This window comes from Quercus suber, unplaced genomic scaffold (genome assembly GCF_002906115.3).
Source record: "Quercus suber isolate HL8 unplaced genomic scaffold, Cork oak 2.0 scaffold_78, whole genome shotgun sequence".
Classification (NCBI taxonomy): Eukaryota; Viridiplantae; Streptophyta; class Magnoliopsida; order Fagales; family Fagaceae; genus Quercus; species Quercus suber.
This window is the reverse complement of record NW_027069543.1, coordinates 856,266-869,934: the sequence shown is the minus strand read 5'-3', so window position 1 is coordinate 869,934 and position 13,669 is coordinate 856,266. Positions and strand designations below refer to the sequence as shown.

Sequence of the window (13,669 nt, the reverse complement as noted above, 5' to 3'; positions counted from 1 at the left end):
AGATTTTTATTATTATTTTTTCTCTGAACTGATGAGCATATTTTTTATAAAGTTTTTATTCAAATATTTCTATGCGAAGATATTGAACGTAACAAACTATAATTGAGCTGAACGATCTCATACACCTATTCCTATTCAATTTAAGAGATATTATTTGACCAATTTATTATTTTATTTTGTGTTGTATTTAGTAGAATTTCACTGACAATAATTATGAATTGATATTGTATATGTAAAATCAATAGTGATTTTCAAAATTATATATGTAAAAATAATGTAATAAGAAACTTGGAATATCAAGAAAATTGCAAGAAAAAACTATTTTAGTACCTGTAAATGTACTGGTCAAACTATATCCTATATGTTTAATAACCCAAGCTAATATCAATAGCACTACTACAATTCATTATTCCCGTGTGTAAGCATGAGTTACATACTAATTTATATATATAATAATAGGTAAAATTGAGAAAAAATCCAATTATATTTCAAATTGGAATTCAATTAGAGTTTAATTTTCTGCCGTGTGTCCCATCAAATCTAAGTTTTTAAATTTTTGTATCAAGTGAGTTAATTCAATGTAAAAACTAGATTTCAATTACAGTTTAATTTTGCGACATGTGTCCCATTTAGTCTAAGTTTTTTTTTATTTTTGAACCAAATGAGTTATTTTAGTGTAAAAAAAGAGGAGTTCAATATAAATAAACCATAAAAAACATAATTTTTGAATGATTTTATATTTATGAGATTTTTTCTTTGTAGAACTAAAAACAATTCAAGTTTATAAGTCATCTATATATATATATATATATATATTAATAAGTAAAGCTGAGAGAAAATCTAATTAGATTTTAAATTGAAATTCAATTAGAGTCTAATTTTGCGCCATATGTCCCATCAAATAAAAAAATTTAAAATTTTGAACCAAGTTAGTTAGTTCAGTGTAAAAATTAGATTTCAATTAGAATTTAATTTTACGGCATGTGTTTCATCTAATCGAAATTTTTTTAATTTTTGTACTAAATGAGTTAATTTAGAGTAGAAAATGACAAGTCCAATATAAATAAATCATTAAAAAAAAAAAAAAAAAAAAAAACATAAACATATAACTGACACTGTATATAAAATTAGAGGAAGAGAGAGTTTGAATGATTGTATATTTATGAGTCTTTTTTTTATAACTAAAAACAATTCATTTGGTACAAAAATTATATATATATATTAATAGATAAAATTTAGAGAAAATCTAATTAGATTCTACAATTGAAGTCTAATTTTGCGCCATGTGTCCTAAATTATTTATTTTTAGAGAGAGTTTTATTTCTTAATTTTGGAATCAAATGTAGGACCATATCATAAATATTCATTCAAGTGAGTTATTGTATACAAAAACCAAAGGGTCTAGAATTAATGAACATAAAAATATTTAAAAAATGGATAATTTACATTTTCTACCTAATAACATTCTTACAAGACTTTTTAAAGAGTTAAAAAAAAAAATGATTATCAATAATATTTTAATTTTTTTTTAGAATATTAAATATTTTTAACACACACACAAACGAGAAAGGGGAGAAGAGAGAGTTTTTTTTTTTTAAATTTACAGTAGTGTATATCCTAAAGAGCCTAACTCTTGGATACACATATTTAAATTATATATGTAAGATTATTATACTATGCATCTTAATGTGTATCTTTGAAGTATATTCATGTATATGCATGGGGTTATAGGCTAGTCATATCATATACTCATATATAATAGCAAAAGTCTTTTCCTACAATTAAGGGAGTGCTGCTATACAGGAAAAATGCACACCTAAAAATCTGCCACATATAAGTTAAAAGGCGATAAATTATATATATATATATATATATATATATATATATATATATATATGATAGAAAAACAAACTTAATATTAAAAAATAGTAGAGTTTACATCATGAAGAATTGTTAATTCTAAGAAACTAGGACAATTAGGACAATTCTCCATCCGCATACACTGATTAACTACGCCTTTGACATACTTTGCTAACAAATGAGCCGGGATATTAGCATTACGTTTTACATGAGAAAAATACACATTGTGGAACTCTAATGTAGCTAAGCTAATCCCCATTATCACTGCAACAATTGAGGCTGAAGCTGAGGATGACTGATTCAACGCCCAAGAGACTATTAACGAATCAACCTCAATTATGATGTCTAAGAAACCCAGCTACTTTGCGAACTACAAACCAACTTCAATAGCCTTCGATTCCACTTCAAGAGGCCCCAATGGTGCGTGTATTTGTTTGCACATTGCTGCTACAAATTTCCCATTAATTCAACGCCCTAGAGACTATTAACGAATCAACCTCAATTATGATGTCTAAGAAACCCAGCTGCTTTACGAACTGCAAACCAACTTCAACAGCCTTCGATTCCGCTTCAAGAGGCCCCAGTGGTGCGTGTATTTGTTTGCACATTGCTGCTACAAATTTCCCATTCCAGTCCCGTTCAATGACTCAAACTCCCACAAAATTCAACTCAGCAAATGCGGCACCATCAACATTAAACTTGAAACCTGGTACAGGTGGCGGAATCCACCTCTGAACGTGCTGGACAGACACTTGAGCAATTGGTATTAAATCAACAGCAGTTCGGTATTCCTCCAAGTATTGCATCGCCCATTGAAGAAGCAGCCTTCCATCTTTTCACTGTCCACCATAACGAATATCATTCCTGTTACTCCACAGCACCCACGCATAGGTTAACAGTAACTCAATGTTTTCTAGTGAACGCTTTTCGTCCATCATTAAACACCATAACATCTCCTTAAAAGAACTTAGCTAGTCCATTACATTTGGAAAAACCAACTTGGACGACGACTGAAGTTCTTTAGCTTGGGTGCATTTCCAGAAAAAATGGATCGAATCCTCTGCCTCCACGTTGCATCCATCATATATATCCACCTACAAAACATTTCTTTTAACAAGGTTAGTTTTCAACGGTAAGATGTCTCGACAAGCCCTCCAAGCAAAGTGCCTTATTTTGTGAGGCACATTGATTTGCCATAAACGTTTCCAATAGCTCTTTTCTTGGCTACCATTAGAACTTGAACCAGAAAATTCAACTATTGACATTTGAGAAGTAACCCAGTAAGCATTTTTCACTAAAAGAACTCCATTATTGCTCCAAGCCCAAATCTGTTTGTTTTCAGGTAGATGAGAACTTATTGGGATTGCTTTTATAACCTCTGCTTCATGTGGCAAAAACAGAGCATCAACAGCATCAGCCTTCCACGAAGCTTCTTCCTTATTTATCAATTCTCCAACTTTCATATCTTGTGGCAAAGACAACCTAGGAGATGAAACAATGAAAGTTGAAGGCTTAGGCATCCATCTATCACCCCAAATCCGGATTCTCTCACCATTACCAAGCCTCCACCGTAAACCATTTTTAACAAGGGGTTGAGCAAACATAATACTCCACCAAGTAAATGAGGGATTGTTGCCTAAAATGGCCTATGAAAAATCATTTCTAGGAAAATACTTAGCCTTCAAAACCTTGTACACCAATGAGTCATAACCTTGTTGAAGTCTCCACCCTTGCTTTGCCAATAAAGCCAAGTTAAACTCCTTAAGCTTTTTAAAGCCCATCCCACCACAACTCTTTGGAGCACATAATTTCTCCCAACTCATCCAAGCTATCTTCGTCTCATCATTTCTTTGCCCCCACCAAAAATTACGAATCATACTCGTCAAATCCTCACAAAGAGAATCAGGCAATTTGAAAACACTCATAGTATACGTCAGAATTGCTTGTACCACAGCTTTTATCAACACTTCTTTCCTTGCCTTAGACAATAACTTCTCTTTCCATCTAGCAATCTTTTTTCTTAGTTTGTCCTTTTTCTTATTCCTTCCCACCAATGATGGCAAACTAAAATATTTTTCATGGTGCTTAATCACTTGGGCCCCAAACCTCTGTTTGATGACTTCTTGAATATCCATAGGAGTATTACTACTAAAAAACAGAGAAGTTTTAGCACAATTTAACTGCTTCCCCGAAGCACACTCATAAACCCTCAACATCCTTTGAAGGGCTTCACACTCCTCCAAGGAAGCTCTACAAAAAATCAGACTATCATCGGAAAAGAAAAGATGAGATATTTTGGAACCCCTACGGCAAACTGCAACTCCCCCCAACCTTCCATTCTCCACCTCTTTCTTAATAAGAACAAAAAGTCTTTCTGCACATAACAAGAATAGATATGGAGATAATGGATCACCTTCCCTTATTCCCCTACTTGGAACAATATGCCATTTAGGCTTACCATTAATCTTCATAGAATAAGAAACAGTAGTGACACAATTCATAATCAAAGCACACCATTTATCATCAAAACCCAACTTTTGCATAATTGTTTCCAACCATATCCACTCTACCCTATCATATGCCTTACTCATATTAAGCTTAAGAGCCAAATCACCCACTCTTCCACTCTTTTTTTGACTAATATGATGCATCATTTCATATGCTACAAGAACATTATCAGTGATTAACCTACCATGCACGAATGCACTTTGGGTATCACTAATAATAGAAGGAAGAAATTTTTTCAATCTATTAGAAATGGCTTTCGATACAATTTTATAAACCACATTACAAAGACTAATGGGTCTACAATCAGTCACAATTTTTGGCTCTTTACATTTAGGAATAAGGACAATATGTGTATGATTAAAATTAGGTGGAATGATACCTAAATTAAGAAGGCCAAAACAATTGAAGTAACCACACCACCAATCTTGGACCAAAAGCGTTGATAAAACAATAGAGGCATGCCATCCGGTCCAGGAGACTTCAACGGGTACATTTGCTTAATGGCATTTTTCACTTCAACTTCTGTAAACTCCCTTACAAGTACCTGATTCATCCTTGGGGTGACTTTATGTTGAATTGCATCTAAAATTTCTTCAAAATCCATAGGATCACTATTGGTAAAAAGCCTCTCATAGTACTGCAACATCAACTTATCCACATGCTCATCTCCTTCTAACCACCTACCATTCTCATGTAACATACCCTCTATGAAATTCCTTTTGTATCTTGCAGAAGCTTTCTCATGGAAAAACCTGGTGTTCCTATCCCCATATTGCAGCCAACTAATTCTTGATCTTTGCCTCCACATATCATCTTCCTTATTCATCCAACAATTCAACTCAATCCTAGTGTTCTTCAAAGATCTAATCATATCTGGTGTTGATGTTGCAACTCTAACCATTCTAACTTTTTTTGTAATTCGTCCACTGTTTTCCCCACATTACCAAATTCTGTGCCATTCCACACCTCAAGTCTAGCACGGCAATTCTCCAAGCATTTATTAAGAACATCACCCGACCCTGCAAGCAAGCCTTCATCCCAAGCTTCCTCCACAATAGCCTCACGTCTTGGGTCCTTTAACCACTTTGATTCAAACCGGAAAACCTTACCCATCCTCTTTTTTCTTGGTTTAGCAAACAACTGAAGAATGAGAGGGGAATGATTTGAAGGTGATGGTGAAAGATGAGTAAGCTTAGCCATTGGAAATAAATGAAACCACTCCACCGTAGCCAAAGCTCTATCCAACCTTTCTCTAATTTGCGACCCATCCTCTTTTAAATACAACCAGGTAAACAATGGCCCCATAAACTGAACTTCCATAAGACCACAACAGTTTATAGTGTTAACAAAATATTTCATTTGTTGTCTTGTTCTATTACTTCCCCCTTCCTTTTCAGCCATGCTTATAATTTCATTAAAATCCCCAATTGCTAGCCACGGCAAAGAGGATGTCCCATGCAAATACTTCAATTTTTGCCATGACTCCCCTCTTTTAAAAGTATCAGGTTCACCATAAAAACCAATAAGATGCCACCAACCAATACCAGCCCCCCCATCTACCCATGCATCAATATGTGAATGAAAATAAGTTTGAATATCAAGCTTAATCTCTTCCTTCCAAAATAAAGCTAAACCACCACTACTTCCCCTACTAGGCATAATAAAACCATTTTTATATTTACACCAATCACAGACCTTTAACATCCAATCCAAACCCGATTTTGTCTTCATTAAAAAGACAATATTGGGATCTTGTTTATTGATTACCTTTACCAAGACACGAACTGTCCGACGGTTCCCAAGCCCTCGACAGTTCCAACTCAATAGACTCATAATGCCCGGCGGGGTTGTGTAGCAACCTCTGCCGATATAATCTGATCCACCCCAAAAAGAACAGGTAAACCTTCAATGTTACTCACCTTAGTTTTCTTTTTTGCCAATTCTGCCTTCTCTATTACACATGAGATATCCTTGCTACTTCTCTTTTGACCAAGCAAAATATTAAGAGGTAAATCCATACCAGACCGTGGCTTAATTTGAGCCCTCTTCCAAGTCCCTTTCTTGAGCCCATTTTCTCCAACAATAAGTAAATTCTTTTCCTTTGAAGTGGGTTTTTTAATTGTATCCCCATCAAATCCACTTGCAGGTGGGCCTTGTATAGTGAGCATCCCACTTTTAATTTTAGTTCCAATTCTCTTGGGCCTGCCATTAACCGGGTTACTGCACTCTTGTCCACTGCATTTGCCAACATTAAAGTCATAAGCAATCTCCTGAAGACACAAAGAACTACACGGCTTCACTTGTTTCCCTGTTGAAACATGTTTACAAGAAGTTAAGTCAGCATCCATCACCTAAATATCAACCAAGCCTGAGTGAATGTCACTTTTGTCCTTCAACTGCTCCATTCGGATAGATTTTGAAGTCGAAATAATAGGTTCTAATTGGATAGCCTGATCAAGTTTAGAAATTATAGCCTCAAAATTAAGATTAAGTTTCCCAGTCGATGCAACTGTTTCAACCTTCTCAACCACCCCAATCACAGCACCACCCTTGGACAGCCCACCAATAGAACCACCACTATCAACTTGAACGTGCTTTTGCCCTAAAACTGCTCCCACAGTATCAAGTTCCGAGTTTACTTTCTCCCTATCAAACTGCATTGATAATCTTCCTTAGCTCGGACCCACTTACTCTACAACCTCCCTTCTCTCAAAACTACCACCAATATTTGCAAAAACATAATTTTTACGAAAACCAGCCTTCAACCATTCGCCATAAGGAAGTTCTTGCTGATGATCGATTTGAAGAGAACAAACTTTGGCTTCATGACCAATCCGACCACACTTGAAGCATAGCCCCACTAATCTTTCATATTTAAAACCAATACAAACTTTATCTCCTTCTGGACTTGCAACAACACCCCCTCTACGAAGTGGTTTCTCCAATGGCAGTTCAACCCTTACTCGTAGAAAATAGGCTTGGTCAAATGAAAAAGCTTTTAAATCAACCTCCACAACCTTACCCTGACCATTACCAATATCTCTACCTACCGCCTCAAACAATAGATCAAAAGGAAGCCCCCACACCTGTACCCACATTGGTATTGAATTGAAACGAACAAAAGTGGCAGTCATGCCCTACTCCCACTTACACAACACCAACGGATGATCCTCAAAACTCCACGGACTATTTCCTAGCACCCACTTCAACTAGCTCTCCATGGAAAATTTAAATTGAAGAACACCATCTTCAACATCAACAACACAAACATCAGAACCCATCTTCCACACAGATCGCAATAAAGCCTTAGCGGCATGTTGGTTAAAAGACTTAGTTGTGAGAACTCTCCCCAACAGACTGAAAGAGCATTCTTCCAACATCCTATCCCTATGCATAGTTCCAACCCTAATAACTTCTCCTTCATCTTCTATCAACTTAATATTTTGTAGTTTTTGAACAAAATCCAAATCCATAGTTGAAAACATAAGACTAATAAGACAAACTACTAGAGAAAAGAACCAATAATAGCACTGCGTCTCACCAAAAAAGTGAGAAGGAGACTCCCATGTAGAGAAAAAGACTCACCTTACGTGAGAAGAAAAAAAGTAAAATTTGATGCCTCTCACTCTCTCAGTATAAAAATGAAAAAAAAAAAAAAAAGGTCAAAATAAAATGAAAAGGCTTGCAATTCTCCAAAAAAAAAAAAAAAAAAAAACTGCAGGATACAAAGAGAGTTCTCCGTTCCCTCGCCAAACTTAGAACACTGCTACAAGCAAAAAGAAAAAACTATGGGCATCAACACCATTAGGCTATATATCTGCCACCATCAAATTGTTGGAACTAGCTCCAGTACGTTTTTCTCTATGTTTTTTTTTTTGGATTTGGGTATGAAATATTACTTTTTATTGAGTCCTTTTGTTGAATAGGTTTAGATTTGATTTTGGTTTTGATTCCTTTTTGTTTTGGGCTTTTGGGTTCTCCATGGAAATGTTTGTTTTCTCAATTTTTCAATTTTTTTTATATCACTTAGTCTTTCCCCTTTTTTTTCGTCGGAACTAGTACCAGTACTTTTTTTTTTTTTTTTTTTTTTTTTTGTGTGTGTGTAGGTCTAGATTTGATTTTGGTTTTGATTTGTTTTTGTTTTGGGTTTTTGGGTTCTCCATGAATTTTTTTTTCTCAATTTTATGCTATTCTCTCAGTTACACTATTTTATAGTTTCTCCATGAAATTTCAAGTTTAGTTTTGTACTTCCATTTCTAATCTTAACAAAATCATTGGGATAAGTATAGAATTTAATATTATGCTAATATTTCTTAAACCTTCCCTGCTGATCTGCTTTGCGCTTTATTCTATTTCTTCTTTACAACAGAGAGAGTTCTTAAGGGTTAGGGTTTTGGGGTTTTGAGAGAGAGAGGTAGAGAGGAAGAACAACTTACGAGTAGGGTTTGGGGATGCAATTGTGGAACAATTTGATGATCCGTAGTAAAGCCCTCAGTTTGATGCTACCTGCAAGTTGTGGATGCTTTTCTTCTCAATGGCATGGTATAGAGCGAATGAAGTTGGAAATTGATCGAAGATGACAGTTGATTAGGTTTGATGACAATTGACAAAGATGGGGGAAAAAAAAAATTTATGATGCAGTTTCCAGATTTAGGTATGAAAGGTTACTTTTAATTGTGTTTTTTTGTTGGATAGATTTAGATTTGATTCGTTTGTGTTTTGGGTTTGGGGATTCTCCATCAAAACGTTTGTCTTCTCAATTTTAGATATTTGTTTTTGTTTTATTTTTTTAGACTACAAAAATCACTAAAATATTGATTTAATCTTATCGAAATCATTGGGATTAAATAAGCATAGGATTGAATGTTGTTCTAATAATGGGCGTGACCCATTCTTCACAACCATGTTTCTCTCTTTGCCTCAGTTCACTCCTTCACAGTCTCAGTAAGTTATGCCCACTTTTTTTCTTTTTTTTCTTTTTGGGTAACTTTTGGTTTGGGAAATTATGATTCATTCATTCATTCTGTTCTTTCTTTGCTAAATTTATTTGTGATTAAGGAACTGTCACATTGTATGTGAATGTTCTGCTTTATGAAATGGGCAATGCTTTTATGATTTCTTCTTTTCATTTTGCTTTGTTACAGTGTGAAACTCGGAAAACATTTAGTTGTTTATACGTGAATTTGATTTGGTATTTGATGTTTATCATATCTCTTATTTGGTGTTTTTACTTTTCTATTGATTTCAATATTTGTTTTATATTGAAATATTAAGTGCTTTTTCTTTTCCCTCTTTTACTATGGATTGCCCGCATTGCCATTAATTTTGTTACTTAAAGGCTTGAACTAAATTTTTGGTCAATTGCTTCTTAATTCTAATTTTAGTTTAAGGTGAGTGGAAGCATGAAGGCAAGCAGATGTAGAAGCTGTCCAGGAAGCCAGACGTAAGATAAAGCTTAAGAGATAAAGCAGCACGACAAGCATTAGGCCATTGTGACTGAACAAATATGAGGTAATGTTCTGCCTTACCAAAACAATGGTTAAGGTTTCTATATAGATATTATATGCTAGATTCGATTTACAGATTTGGATAACTAAAATATAGATGTTTAAATTTAAACTACAAGATCAACATAAACAAAACTCCTAGAATATAGCTTCAATTTCTTTCTATCTTATCTCTTCCATTTGAAAATGATTGTGATCATGTAGTCTTTGAATTTGAGTAGGCTGACTCCATTTGTGGTTGCACCTTATCATTATCTGGCCCACCAAGTGGAAATGATGGTGGGCATGGTACTAGTGGTCAAGGCCTTGAGGGGGGTTATGGTGGTGCTTCTGCTGAGGCCCCAGATGTGACAACTGAAGAACTAAGGGAGCTTTTTGGAGGCATTGGACAAGTAATATACTACATCTTTTCTTTTGAACTCCTTGCATTTAAGTTTTCTTAAAAAAAAAAAAAAAAAAAAATAACATGGTTTTCATTCAAGCTGTATTTGGTTACTAGGAAAATGTTGGAACATAATAGAATTGAGGTTTTAAAAGGATTTATGTTTTTTTTTTTTTTTTTTGGTTTTATGGAATCAAGAAAGCAATATATTTTGCTCGGAAAACTAAATTTGATTGGCCTTTATTTTTATTTTTTTGGTAACTTAAAAATTGGTTTTGGATTACTTTTGATGAGATTTTATTTAATTTTTGAAACATCTGCAGCTTAAAATTTAGGGACACAAATTGGTATTTCTGGTCTTCAACTACTTCTTTTCCATTTGAGAACCAAAACTATTACTTGAAAATATATTGAAAAACCAAACAATTTTTACCTTGGTTGGCTTAAGTTTGTAATTTTTTTTAACAAACCTAACAACAAAAAGGGAGGAAAAGATTCAAGATATAGTCCTTTCTTCCTTCCCTCAACTTTCTCTATCATCAAGTGGTGTAGTGTTATTATTTCAGCAATTAAAATTTATTCTCCTTCACATTTAATCCCATTCTAGCTGTTATACAGGTTTCCATTCCCAGTGCATTGAGTTTGCTCTTAGTTATTGATGGCAAAGGCAAGACAAGAAGGCAGATCTTCTTTAACTTCATCCCATGAATCCTCTCCTGGATTAGGATCACCATACCCCTGGCTCAGATTGCCACGATCTGAGGAAGGAGGTTTGCAATTGATAGAACTTCTTGGAGAATGTGCTAGCCATGTAATTGCCAGATGTCTTCATAGTGTTAATACCAGGCTCGAACATATTTCCTATCTTGCCTCTATTAAAGGCATTGCAATTTAGCGAATTGCTTCATATTTCATTGAGGCATTTGCTGATAGGATGCTTAAAGGCTTTGCTGGTTTCTTTTGTAGTAAAAACATGATGTGTTCCAAGAATTAATTTCGTTGGATGAAAGTTAAGTTCAAAACTAACCCATTAGGGTAGTTGGTTTTTATTTACTTATTTATTTATTTTAAATTTTGAGCTTACCAAGTAATATTTCTACCATCTCTTGATAATTTTAAGGCTATTTAGCAATAGATGCTATCATTTGCCTAGCCAGTCGTCACAAAACCATCAGTATAGATCATTAGATAGCTCATATTGCAATCTTTTCAATATAATTTATTTTAGTCTTACCAATCTATCAATCTGAGATTCTTAATTGATTTGTTTCAATTGCATTGGCATAGTCATGATATGTTTTTAACATGTGAGCTTTGCTTCAAATGATTGTATGAGAATAAAAGGAATAAAAGGAATTATTCATTGAAGAAGAAGCAAATAAAGAAGAATAATGCACTTGCAATAATGGTTTTGTAATATGAATATATATTATGAAACATTCATATACATGTAGGATGGTACACTTTCAAAGTTTCTTATTGAGTTAAAAGAGATTACATTAAATGACATCATTAGGTTATTTTAGTTTTTTTAAAAGGTGTAGGAGTGGTGGAAAAAGTAGGAGTAGAGATGGAGATGAAAGAGTATGAGTATGAGCAATTAGCTAAAACCCTTGAAATGTTTGGAAACAACATCGCATTCGCCTACAAGCATTATATCTTTCTTTTCTTTTTGGTTTTTTTTTTGTTTGTTTTTTAAATATTAACATAAATTTGTTGATGTTGGGACTAAATGATATTAGAGTTAGAGTAGTAAGATGCCAAGCTATAGGCCTATAACTACCCTAAAGTGCTTACAATCCATTGTAGTTTCATATTGTGCTCTTATAAAGTACTCACTACCATAATTATAATATATGTAGGATAGTACACTTTCAAAGTTTCTTATTGAGTTAAAATAAAGGAAGACATTAATTATGAAATTGATTAGGTGGGAAGTCTAGAATAAATTTTAATTTAATGGTAAATTCTAATTCTAGATAGTTTCCAGTCAACCGAGAATCTCTAATGCTGCTTTAAGAGTGGAATAAATTTTATGTATAGTTGTAGTTTTGAAAGTGTATCTCGAAATGTGAAGTTGTATTTCTATTGTACAATTTTATTATATTTTTCCTTTGGCACTTGATTTGCTGTCATCTCTAGCTATTTCAAAGGAAAAAAAAAAAAAGATGTTGGACTTAGGAAGTGCTAACGGCATAAGGTGCTTGTGATTTACTTTTTTTTGTTTTTTGTTTTTTTTTGTTTTTGTTTTAGACATTAAGGATTTTCACCCTTGATTTTAATAACCAGATTTCAATATGCATACCTTAGAATGTATAGTAATAATAATTTTTTTATAAATGGAATTATGGAAATTTTTTGGGTTAATTACTGCATTTTTAAATAAAAAACAAACAGATCGATAACTAATGTATCTTATACACTTTGCAACAGATTTTTAGACGTTGATTTCCCTTCTACTTATCTCATATGTTTTAGCAAGCTTTTTCCTTTATAGAATGATTTTATTAACCAAATTTCCCTTCTACTTATTTCATACTTCAATAACTATATTCTCTCAAACCCATAGCCTCTAAAAAAACTTTGAACCAATTAGTTATAACTTATGGGATTCCAATTAACATTTTTTCTAGATCATGTGTTGATGCTAGGTTATGTCTGTCTTTTGGGACACCTACATCAAGTGAAATATATTAAGTTGATGGTTTTCTAATTCATAAAATGATCCTGCACATTGTGTGGGTTAAACGCTAGTATATATTAATAGGCAAAACTGAGAAAAAATCCAATTGGGTTCTAAATTGGATTCTAATTGTTGTTTAATTTTGGGCCATGTGTCCTATACTCCTATTTAAGTTTTTTTTTTTTTGAAAAAAAAAATTGTTCTAGGTGAGTTAATGAGGTGCAAAAGAAGAAAAGTCTAATATAAATAAATCATCAAGAACTCAATAAAAAAAAAAAAAAAGTAAATTCATGTGTATATCCAAAAGAAATTAAAATAAAGGGTAAAATATCATTTTCGTCCCTAAACTATCACAAAAGTTCGTTTTTCGTCCCTAAACTATCACAAAAGTTCGTTTTTCGTCCCTAAACTTTCAAAAGTTCGTTTTTCGTCCCTAAACTTTCAAAAGTTTGTTTTTCGTCCCTAAACTTTTCCAAATGTATTGATTTTCGTCCCTCCCACGTCAGCACTCCGTCAGGCCACGTCAGCACTCTATCAGGCCACATCAACACTTTGTTAACAGAAACAGACGGAGGGAAGAAAATCAATATGTTTGGAAAAGTTTAGGGACGAAAAACGAACTTTTGAAAGTTTAGGGACGAAAATGATATTTTACCCTAAAATAAAAAAGAGAGAGAGAGAGAGAGAGAGAGAGAGAGAGAGAGAGAGAGTATAATTTGAGTACATATA

General features: G+C 33.6%; 1 long non-coding RNA gene across 3 annotated transcripts; it reads left to right on the top strand.

Annotated features, from left to right (window-relative positions):
* The first annotated feature begins 8,066 nt into the window (after nucleotides 1-8,066).
* On the top strand, nucleotides 8,067-11,306 carry LOC136067573 (uncharacterized). 3 transcript variants are annotated; one of them, XR_010629026.1, is made up of 5 exons: nucleotides 8,067-8,217; nucleotides 8,738-9,022; nucleotides 9,753-9,879; nucleotides 10,097-10,267; nucleotides 10,876-11,306. It is a non-coding gene; the product is annotated as an uncharacterized LOC136067573 (long non-coding RNA). The 3 variants fall into 3 exon arrangements; XR_010629025.1 differs by lacking the exon at nucleotides 8,738-9,022; XR_010629024.1 differs by lacking the exon at nucleotides 8,067-8,217 and having other exon boundaries at nucleotides 8,231-9,022.
* The last annotated feature ends 2,363 nt before the right edge of the window (nucleotides 11,307-13,669 follow it).